The sequence below is a fragment of the Schistocerca serialis genome, chromosome 7, assembly GCF_023864345.2.
Source record: "Schistocerca serialis cubense isolate TAMUIC-IGC-003099 chromosome 7, iqSchSeri2.2, whole genome shotgun sequence".
Lineage (NCBI taxonomy): Eukaryota > Metazoa > Arthropoda > Insecta > Orthoptera > Acrididae > Schistocerca > Schistocerca serialis.
The window spans coordinates 401,453,650-401,466,455 of NC_064644.1; positions in this window are offsets into that span (position 1 = coordinate 401,453,650).

The window sequence follows — 12,806 nt, forward strand, 5'->3', positions numbered from 1 at the left end:
TACTGTGCCCAAACAAGTATCAGTCAAACCGCCAGTATTAACATAGTCTGTACGTCGAAGAAATGAATACAAAGTCGCGAAAGACAACAGTGAAAACCTCATGAGATAAACAGACACGCTCAAAAGGAATCCGAAGGACCTGAATTGCATTTCGCCTGATTCTAATGCAACTCACATAGCGCAGCTGTCTAGCAGGTCCTCTAATCGTCCCTCAGTACAGTCGTTTGACTATTGAAAATCGTTCCAAAAAGTCACCACTAGAAAACATTGCTCTGTATTGCAACAACTCCAGATGTAAAGGTGCTACAAATATCAGCCAACGTCTTATCACAGATAAGACGGATATTCGGGCTTGTAAGCTCACATTTATTACAATAAATGACATACATGAAATGTTACCAATCTCATTATTACGTCAGATAGGTAATTCACGTAGGAAGTTCGTCGTTTTCATGATTTCCTCTTCAAAATAACATACCGTACTTATAATTTAACACAAAATGACGTAAAAAATTTAAGTTATTCACGAGCAGCTAGTTGAGAATATGTATGAACTTCAAATGACACGACGAACCGTCTCGTTCTGCATATGGATTCAAACTCAGGTCATCCAGACTAAGCAAAGACTTCGTGACTGACGGAAATTAACTGTCATTCCTGACTAGGCAGACAGAGAGTGATATACCTCGATTTTGGACAGTATCAGTTAGCAAATATCAACTTTAAATTACATAACGTGAACATTGTTAACGGACGCGAATTCCTACCCTGCATCTATTGTCCGTGCTAACTAACTACGAGAGATGTTAAATATTGCTTCTTCACAAGTAATTTACTTGAAATGCCGTGGGGTAAAGCTTTGTATTGGACAGGGATTCGAACCGATAACCTAATTGGATTGTCATCTAAGCACAATCAACCGTGACATATCGGATTTTCTCGGCAGTAGCTAGATGTTTTAACTGAAATGACGAGACGAAACATTAAGTTTTTCTTTCCCAGGACTCCAACCTGGCACCTATCGCTGTTATATTCTAGAGAAAACGAACGTTAAAGATGGGTTTGTTACACCAGCAGCGACATGTGAGCATGTTTGAAATAGAAATAATATGACGAAGAGTTCAGTGTTGATTAGGAATCGAGCCCCACACATATCGTTGTTAACTGCACACAAAGAGACGTCAGCTACCGAATTTTTCTCCACCAGCTGCTCGGAATAACATCTTTGAATTTACAAAGACAGTTCTGTGTCTCACTGGGACTCAAAAACGTCAGATATCGTTACTGTTGACAACGAATGAAAATACATTAAAAATCAAAATTAATACCCACCAGCAGATAGGTGTTCTCATGCTAGAGCTTGATAAAACATAATGAAAGCTTTAGTGCCTGGCCAGGATTCGAACCCTTTCACGGGCAATGTGTGGAGATGTTGAGGAATCTGCAGTTTTGAACAAATAACAAATTGCAGTCGAGCTGTATTGTCACGAAGGGATCAAATTTCGCTTTAATGGCGGTCTGAGTTGCATTCCCAGATCAGAAGCAATTTAATCGACATACAGAAGCTCAAATAAAAGCTGGAATAAGTGTCCTGTGACCCTACATAGCGTTTTTATCGTCACTAGAAATAAATAACCAGTAAAAAGAAAGGTTACTGTTGATAGAGTTTCTACGTGTCGCGACTCCTGACTTTATTGTGGTTCAACCTAACGCCTACTAGGTAGAGAAGGAATATCATGTTTAACATGAATGTCAGACCACAATGCCATTATACCCTCTTCACTTGTCATAGCCAGAAGAGAACACAATCTGTCTCTCCTTATCAAAAATCATCAGCATAAGTTGAAATCGAACCCAGACCATAACTACATGAACCTAGCATCAATTCAAGACACAACCAAATTCTCTTCTCTACCACTCATTTTTCTATCATAACTATGTTGCACCACACTGGATGAGAATTCTGACACATAGACTCCCTGTAGTGGTTTGCAGCATGTTCAGTACTTGGTTGACCGAATCGCCATGAACTACCTACCTCGGCTACCCATTGCATACATTCGGCTCTATTTTGTAGACACCGAAATAAAATCACGTAACTGACACCTACACAGAACTGCCAACAGTGTAGGATGCAGAAATGTAAACAGGAAGTGATCCACTCGACTTGAGCTACTCGATTGCGCTATTTGTTTGGTAAAAACGTCGTGCAGTGCAAAAAAAAGCTGTAACTGTCTGTCTCTCTGAAGTCTAGATGCGGCCATATGCATTATCTCACAGCACTGTGCAATGCGCAAGTTCTGGAGGAATTGTTGTTGAGTTCTGGAGGTGTTGCAGCTATGTGTCAGCTACTAGCGTAACGGTAAGCGTCGCGCACTGTTGATTAGACGTCGCGAGTTTGGGTACATTCACTGCTACATTTTTTAAAACTGCTGTCTGCTGAAGTTATCAATCTAATGGAACTTTGAACATAATTCCATTCACTTCTCAACCCAAAGTAGTCGATTGTGGAAAAATGGCTAACTTCGGCGACATTTTGTTCTTTTCAGGTTTAATAGATGGCCAGGCTGCAGATGCATCTCGAAACTCTTGTGATATGTATGGGGAGAGCGCATCGTGCCAAAATAAGTCAGAAAAGTATTTCTACATTAGCTGTCGTGTGGCAGTGGCATTTTATTCTTAATAAAACCATGTTTGACAGCTTTAACTCAGAACAAGTTTTCTACATGCATGTAATCAATAAACTGCATGTGCACTGTCAGACTGTTATAGATAACATCAGAGAATTCACATATATCGATGAAGATTAATTTCTCTCTCGTGTTACCTAATGCTTTAACAACACTAAAAGAAACCGTACGAAAATTGTGCACTGTATTATAGGACATGAAATAAAACTACCCATGATAACCTTACGACGAATTAGATTCGATTTTCACGTGCAACGACTTTTCTGGGCTGAAATCGTAAATTTACAATCTTTTGTCAGCTCAAGTGTTAGTAATAACTCAGATTATTCAATGTTAATGACAGGAAAAATTAAGTGAACTTTGAGGCTTAATTCCGTGCATACCAGGAAGTAACTCGTCGATTACATAGTTGTCGAATATACCTTGCCTTGTTGCCAAATCTCAGTTACATTACCAGCAGGAAGAAGACGAACCGATGTGATCCTACAGTGGGCTGGGAAGTGAACATAGGTGACGTCTCAAAGATGCAGCTGCTACGGCCTGTAATACATAATCCATCTGATTCACTATTCTGTAACCGGGTGTAGGGACTGGAGTGTAGTTACTAATAATACTCAGAACTGACTGCAAACTAAGCTTCATAAATCAGTAACTCTCATAGTCGTTTATATATCTTTCGTAAGTGTACTCAAAACTAAGAACGAACGTTTTCGTGTCTCGCCGATAGTCGAGCACAACAAGCAAATAAAAATAAAAATAAACTGTGTGCGTGTGTGTGTTTGTGTGTGTGTGTGTGTGAGAGAGAGAGAGAGAGAGAGAGAGAGAGAGAGAGAGAGAGAGAGAGAGAAAAGAGAGAGAGAGTGAGGGAGAGAGATAAAAAGAAAAAAGAATTGTAAGTAGGCTGTGCAGGTTTTTTTATTGGTAAGGCCACGTAGCGCTCTGTATGAAAATCACTGGCTGTGCTGTTGCAGTCCGTGGCTGGTTTGCATTGTTGTTGGCTATTGTAGTGTTGGGCAGCTGGATGTTAACAGCGCGTAGCGTTGCGCAGTTGGAGGTGAGCTGCCAGCAGTGGTGGATGTGGGGAGTGAGATGGCGGAGTTTTGAGAGCGGGTGATCTGGACAGAGACAATATTATGATTTTTGAACACTATTAAGGTAAATACATTGTTTGTCCTCTATGAAAATCTTTATTTGCTAACTATGCCTATCAGTAGTTAGTGCCTTCAGTAGTTAGAATCTTTTATTTAGCTGGCAGCATTGGTGCTCGCTATATTGCTGTAGTTCGAGTAACGAAGATTTTTGTAAGGTAAGAATTCATGAAAGGTATAGGTTATTGTTAGTCAGGGTCATTCTTTTGTAGGGATTACTGAAATTCAGATTGCGTTGCGCTGAAAATATTGTGTGCCACATTAGTGAATGTCTGAGTACGTTTAGTTTTGCTCAGCTGTTTGAAAATCAAATAACATAAGATGTTTATCAGCACAGTCAATCATAAATTTTTCTAACAGGACGTTTCATATGGCTACCCTGCCAGGATACCTCACTGGAATCTTCTGATTTTTTCTTGCAGTTTGTGCAATTAATGCAGCCTTTGTTTATTGCTAGCGCGTAATTGTAGAGAGAATTTCCTTTGTAGTTGTAGTTTTTCATTCTTGTATAGTAAAACAATTGTGGCATGCATGTAGATTTGCACCAAGTATTTCGCACCTGCGCTTGCAATTAACGAGATATTATTTTCAATGCTATGTTAATGTGTTTCCTTATTTAGCTCTTCATATTGTGCTTTTCTGTGTTGTTGTGTGAAGTATTGTGACAATAATGGCGTGTGAAAAACGTAATACTAGGCTCCAAATGACAGTGTAGGCGAAAGCAGTGTGTTAGCGCCACAGTGAAGTGAATTAACTAATGTTCAAAGTAGTAATTTCGTAACTGTGCATAGGGAAATGGAGGGGGCTGCAAATAATGGTGTAGGCAGTGAAACAATTAGTGAACAGGGAAGCGTTATCGATCGATCGGTCGGCAACAGCTTGCCTCAGGAATCCGAAATGACAGGACACATTCTTGCAAATACTGTAGATTCAGGTTTTGCGTTCTCGCCGTTTTCTCAAAGAAGTCAAGACACATTTTCTGCTTTTCAAAATGCGAATACCGCCGGTTCAAATGCATTGCCGGATAGCACTGAGGAACCTGTTTCAGACACCAGTGAATTGTTATTACAATTAATGCAACAAATGGGACAAAAGCTTCAAAAGTTAGACACAATGGAACAAAATCTTCAATAGTTAGACACAATGGAACAACACCAGAAACAACAAAAGCAACAATTGGACACAATGGAACAAAATCAGAGACAAACACAGGAAAAGCTTCAAAAGTTAGACACCACACTTGAGCAAACACGTGAAGATTTAACTACTGAGTTACATAACATTGAATTGAAATGTCAAAAAATCTGTAATGATGTAAAAACGCAAATTTGTGGGCATTTTCAACCTGTTTTTTCGCGGCATGAAAATGCATTACAGAATCACGAAGCAGCCATAAAAGAACTGCAAACCATTGTTCATGAAAATCATGACACCTTGTGGGCAAAATTGACTCAGTTGCATCTACCGATTCGGTTACGCAACTTGCAAAAACTCAGGAAAACTTAAAGGACACAGTAGATACGATTTAAACACAAATGGACACTCTGAAACTTGGTTCAGAAAAACACACTGAGGAAATAAGTACACTGTCGGAGAAAGTAGCCGAATTTTCGGATCAGTTGACTAACTGATCTGCAAAGGTAGATGATTATCTGAATGACACAAGACCTGTAGCCATCACTGACACAGAAGAGTACGAACAAATTAAGAAATACAAACAAAATCAGTATCAAATTAATATGCACCACAAAAGAGAAATCCGGGAAGTACAAAATCAGTTGGCACAAGTAATACAAAAATTACATATTTCATAGGACACTCGCACTCCAACATGGGAAGAGGAAAACCCACAAAATATTAACACAGGGCATTTCGGAAATTATGAAAGAAATTGGCAAGATGCATCGAATTTTGAGATGGAACCGCCGACACGACGTAACAATGACTGATATGCTACTTGCCAACACGATGATTTTGACTATAAGCTGTTCATTACCACAGGTAAATTCCAAACATTTAAGAATTCTGGCAACGACATTCATCCACAAGTGTGGCTCCATCAATTCTCTCATTGTTTTCCTCCCAACTGGTCATTAGAGCACAGATTAGTATTTATGTGTGGCTACTTAGAGAATGAACCAGCTGGAAGAATGCGATCTGTCATTCACGATTGTCACAGTGAAGGAGAATTTTATCATGCCTTCCTCTCAGCCTATTGGTCTCAAGCTACACAAGACCGAGTAAAACATAGCATCATAATAATGAAACATTTCGAACAATCTGAATTTTCCAGTCTTGTGAAATATTTTGAAGACATGTTGCACAAGAATCAGTACCTGTCAAACCCATACAGACCCTCAGAACTCATCCGCATTTGCTTAATATAACTACCTGAACATTTACGACATATTATTTTAGCAGGACGTTGCAAAGATGACATTGAACCTCTTCAGGAACTGTTACAAGAATTGGAAATTGACACTGACAATCGCGGAACGCGAAAACAGGAACACAACAATTACAGGTCACATCCGTCACAATTCCGCGATGAAAGAACTAATAACTGGACACGACAAGGCTATTTTCACAACACAAATCGTGACCAAAACAGACACCACCCGTATGACAACCGGTGGCAGAGTGGTAATAATTACCGAGAAAGATCGCATTTCCATCGTAATGAATGTGACAGAGACAACCATAGAAACAGACGATATGGGGACTGAAACAGTTATTATCAAGGGAGACAGAATCACTTCAGACACAACGGTCCTCCGCGCAGTTACGACTCAGGGAGAAGTTCTCCACCACGTGATCGACAAGAAAGAAACTATGGAATCTACCGACATGACGACAGACGATATAATCGTAACGACAGACTTGAATTGCATCAGAACTGACGAGATTCAAACAGAGCAGGGCATTCTCGACAAGGTGAATTTGTAGAAGTTAGGTCTCCTAATCCTAATAACGACGCGCGCCAACAAAGAGACAGACAATGACTCGCACCGCAGGCAGCCGCGTGCGCCGGCTAGCTCAGAGAAAAATAACATAGACGCTAACCTTGAGCAAATTTTAGCAATCCTTACCAACGTATAGAACATGATAATTGCTTTGAAGTTGAAACTCTGCACACTAGAAAGTGTAAAAGGTTTACACCACATTTCACATGTAAAACCGTTTATTGAAAGATAATCTACTTTTTAACTTTGTCTTTGCCACATAACTTTTCACTTTACATTACTAGTATGCTTTGTCAGACTTAGAATCTGTTAACATGCAACAATGTTTGAAGTTAAATATCCAGTCAAGAACCAAGAGAACTTATTTAAACAGAAATTACGAATGCATTGTTATTGTGAACAGACGACACAGTGTTATTGTGTGTGTACATTCTTGCTTGTTAGTTGCACGATTACATAACGACTATAAGGCTCACATACTTAAAACATTTACCAGTACTGCTAATGAGATTTTAATGCAACATTTTGGTTTACTTGAAAATACATTCTGAAATTAAAGTACTTTCTGTGAGATACCAGATGACACAGTGGATAGTTTATGTGACAGCTACAAGATTTTATCACGACGCTACTAATGAGTGACAATTTACAATGTTGCTTTTGCGGTGTTTCTGTTTTATATCTGCACAGTTTTTCTGAATTATTCTGGAAAGTAAAACATGTTTTAGTAGTAACTTTTGTGTAATAGCTACAATGAGACAGCCTTTTCCGTAGCACAACAATACGTTACAGCACAGTACTTTCTTCATCACAGCAATAAGCGTAATAACTAAGATATCTATACGCAAAGCATTTCACTTTTGTTTATCATGAGGTAAGTAGGTAAGTACTTTGACTTCTGCAGAACTTACCTTTCGGAGGACGATAACTACGACACTTCCACAAAGATTATCTTACAACAAGACGCACAGTTTAGCGCTACAGTACACTTATTTGAGTGATTAATTTTGTACTTAAAACATTTATTTTTAAAGATATTTGAAGTACAATGATACAAAGGTTTTCCATGATACATTTCATTCCATTACTGTAATTTGTAACACATATTAATTACATTGATCCTCAGGGGGTACACGCCTACTTTGCGTACCATGTGTTTGGCAAGCACAAGGAGCCCTAGCCAATGTGGTATTTGCTTATAAAACTTTAGACATCGGAACAAATGCTCTAACACAGAATTACACAGCTATGTGATTATTTAACAGAGAAAGAAACATTTTTTTTACTACATCAGTGACAGATGTTTCCGTAATTACACCGTTGGATAACTTCACACTTATGAAATTGTATTTGTCTGTACTTTGTGAACTGTTCATATTTTTTCAGAACCATTGTGACACTATGAGAGCTTTGAATGTCGTATTTGGTATAGGATCATGATTTTTAAAGTACGTTTGAGGTAAATGACACCTCTTAAATGAGCAGAGAATTTTTTTTTAAGTTTTAAAATATTCAGAAAGCTACAACGAATTTGTGATGTGATTGATCTGTTATGATGTTATTATTACGACGACGATGTGTATTATGCTTTTGAGGTATGTTTATGATCAATGAGATGATGCCATATGAGGAATCTGATTATGCTATGTAATTATTATGATGAAATATTGAAGATGTGTTGATGAATATGAATATGTACATGTGTAATAAGGCAAGGAATAAGGAGTAGTGGTTAGGGACTCTAATTTATTAAAAGCATGTTGGAAACGAAGAATCGTGCTTTAAGAGTTATGAAATGTGTGTATATACGTGAATGTATCACAATGACGGCGAAAATTTTTTGGACACTGTTATATTTACAGGATTTTATTTCTACACATTTGTAACGCAAATTTTCGACCTGTGAAATTTTTATATGAGACTGTCACTGTAGCGGAAACTGCTGTAAATATTTCGGTAAGAAAGGTAAGTGACCATGACATAATGCGTTGCGAGCGGCCAGGTGTGCCTGCCGCCTTGAGAAAAAGCCATTAGGTGGAGAAGAAAGAGGCCATTATCCTCGCTATTGACATTTCTTTGTAGAAAGCATCGCAAATATGACACACTCAAACTTGAAAAGATGATTACACTGTAGAGTTCTTGTTGTTGTTGTTGTGGTCTTCAGTCCTGAGACTGGTCTGATGCAGCTCTCCATGCTACTCTATCCTGTGCAAGCTTTTTCATCTCCCAGTACCTACTGCAACCTACATCCTTCTGAATCTGCTTAGTGTATTCATCTCTTGGTCTCCCTCTACGATTTTTACCCTCCACGCTGCCCTCCAATACTAAATTGGTGATCCCTTGATGCCTCAGAACATGTCCTACCAACCGATCCCTTCTTCTGGTCAAGTTGTGCCACAAACTTCTCTTCTCCCCAATCCTATTCAATACTTCCTCATTAGTTATGTGATCTACCCATCTAATCTTCAGCATTCTTCTGTAGCACCACATTTCGAAAGCTTCTATTCTCTTCTTGTCCAAACTATTTATCGTCCATGTTTCACTTCCATACATGGCTACACTCCATACGAATACTTTCAGAAATGACTTCCTGACACTTAAATCTATACTGGATGTTAACCAATTTCTCTTCTTCAGAAACGCTTTCCTTGCCATTGCCAGCCTACATTTTATATCCTCTCTACTTCGACCATCATCAGTTATTTTGCTCCCCAAATAGCAAAACTCCTTTACTACTTTAAGTGCCTCATTTCCTAATCTAATTCCCTCAGCATCACCCGACTTAATTAGACTACATTCCATTATCCTTGTTTTGCTTTTGTTGACGTTCATCTTATATCCTCCTTTCAAGACACTGTACATTCCATTCAACTGCTCTTCCAAGTCCTTTGCTGTCTCCGACAGAATTACAATGTCATCGGCGAACCTCAAAGTTTTTATTTCTTCTCCATGAATTTTAATACCTACTCCGAATTTTTCTTTTGTTTCCTTTACTGCTTGCTCAATATACAGATTGAACAACATCGGGGAGAGGCTACAACCCTGTCTTACTCCTTTTCCAACCACTGCTTCCCTTTCATGTCCCTCGACTCTTATAACTGCCATCTGGTTTCTGTACAAATTGTAAATAGCCTTTCGCTCCCTGTATTTTACCCCTGCCACCTTTAGAATTTGAAAGAGAGTATTCCAGTCAACATTGTCAAAAGCTTTCTCTAAGTCTACAAATGCTAGAAACGTAGGTTTGCCTTTCCTTAATCTTTCTTCTAAGATAAGTCGTAAGGTCAGTATTGCCTCACGTGTTCCAGTGTTTCTACGGAATCCAAACTGATCTTCCCCGAGGTTGGCTTCTACTAGTTTTTCCATTCGTCTGTAAAGAATTCGTGTTAGTATTTTGCAGCTGTGACTTATTAAGCTGATAGTTCGGTAATTTTCACATCTGTCAACACCTGCTTTCTTTGGGATTGGAATTATTATATTATTCTTGAAATCTGAGGGTAATTCGCCTGTTTCATACATCTTGCTCACCAGATGATAGAGTTTTGTCAGGACTGGCTCTCCCACGGCCGTCAGTAGTTCCAATGGAATATTGTCTACTCCGGGGGCCTTGTTTCGACTCAGGTCTTTCAGTGCTCTGTCAAACTCTTCACGCAGTATCATATCTCCCATTTCATCTTCATCTACATCCTCTTCCATTTCCATAATATTGTCCTCAAGTACATCGCCCTTGTATAGACCCTCTATATACTCCTTCCACCTTTCTGCTTTCCCTTCTTTGCTTACAACTGGGTTTCCATCTGAGCTCTTGATATTCATACAAGTCGTTCTCTTATCTCCAAAGGTCTCTTTAATTTTCCTGTAGGCGGTATCTATCTTATCCCTAGTGAGATAGGCCTCTACATCCTTACATTTGTCCTCTAGCCATCCCTGCTTAGCCATTTTGCACTTCCTGTCGATCTCATTTTTGAGACGTTTGTATTCCTTTTTGGTAGAGTTCTTAATTTATGATATTTACTGAAATGAAATGATGAGAAACATTTCACATCTATTGTCTTGCTAGTTGAAAGATTGTTTACTGCATTATGAAATGCCATATGGCTAATGAATGACGTCTCACGCCTTGCTTTGCCTACTTTGTTTAATATCTCGTTTCCAGCTGTATTGCAGCATTGGTTTTATAAAATAAAATTAAGTGCTTTGGCTAATGTGAACACTTTTTGCCAACAGATCTATTAAATAATAATTTTATGATCCACATTCTTCGAAAAAGGAGCACTTGGAATGGAAAGAACAATAAGAAGGGATTAATAACAGTAATTGCATACATAATTTTCTTTTCAACTACTTGGTAATTTTTTTGGTAGAGTAAGTTATAGTGATGCATCACTCTAGTGTTAAGATGTGACATAGGTATTAAACATGGCCATTTTTACTGTAATATTTTTGCTGCTTGAGCTTCGTCATGTTTAGATATAAGTTATAGCATTTGCTGCTGTTGTTTGCCAGTCATAGTTCTACTGAATTTTACCTTGTGTTAAGCCAGTTTTACTACTGATTTATTTTTCTTGTTTGCTGCACATTGGCTCATATTAGTTGTAATGTTGCATTTGCTTTGATAATTTAGGTATACTGCTGCTTGCTTTGCCAATTTGTATTTCTTGGTCATTGCTGATTGTGTTAATTGTTTTGTGCTGCTGCATTGCCTCATCCCTTGGTTTAGCATCTGAGCTCAGTAGATTTAAATTAGCTTAAGAGGGGGTAGGCTATATAAGAGAACGAGTTGTGATGAATTGGAAGAAATGCATCGAGAAGCTATAAGAAAATGCTTTGGCCAAAAAAGTATTTTGAAAGAGGATATGAACAAAAATGTAGGGTTTAGGGACAACAGGTTTAGTTAGGATTTTCTTGGAAATAAATGATGAGGTAAGATAATGGAAAATAAGTAATGAGGTAAGAAATATGTGAAGATATAAATACAGAAAGCATGCTTGGATTGGATTTTTTTGGTGGGAACAAATGTTGAAATAAGATGAAAGATCTATGGAATGAAGTTTTAGGTTGGACTGCAGTATCAATTGTTATACTGAAAACAAACCCTGCCCTTTCCTCTTGTGGTATTCTGCTATGTGTTTGTGTACCCTTGTGTATTTGTGTTTTTCCTGCCTTTATGAGTTTAGCTGATGAGAGTTATATTGTAGAATTTTTCTGATACTATGTTACTTACTTTGTAAAGATGTTTAGACATTATTTATTCTGTTCTGTTTTAATGCTCATGTGTGAAATTAATGTTTCGGAAACTATTCTCATTATTTTATGTATTTACTTATATCATGATTCCTGTAACACTGATGTATATGTTTATTAAACTTCCTGGCAGATTAAAACTGTGTGCCCGACCGAGACTCGAACTCGGGACCTTTGCCTTTCGCGGGCAAGTGCTCTACCAACTGAGCTACCGAAGCACGACTCACGCCCGGTACTCACAGCTTTACTTCTGCCAGTACCTCGTCTCCTACCTTCCAAACTTTACAGAAGCTTTATTTCTATTCTTTTGTAAAGCCTGTATTACTACAAATGTTATCTGTATTATTATGTGTTTAATGATGTTTTCTGTATCTCTGTAATTGCATTCTCATGTTATAAAATTGTAATTGAAATCAGTTTATCAAATTAAGTAACTAGTAAGCATTCATTTCACTGCACACATTTCTGTTGGTCATAGTATATGCACAATATGTGAAAAAAAAGAGGACTGTTATTGTTTGCACGTGTGTTAATAATTCAGCAAGGGACTGGATAACAGCATTGCTGGTTCTAAGGACATTTCAAAAAAAATTTTTGTGAGTGCACAATTGGTGGTTTATGGACTTGCTATATTGTCCGCAAGACTCTTCCATGGTGATTGTGCACCTGCACAGTTGCAACAGACGACTGCTGGCCATCTATACTAGGACTACAGTGGGTCTGCATCTTTGATGGCCCACCAATTCCATTATTTCTACAATGAC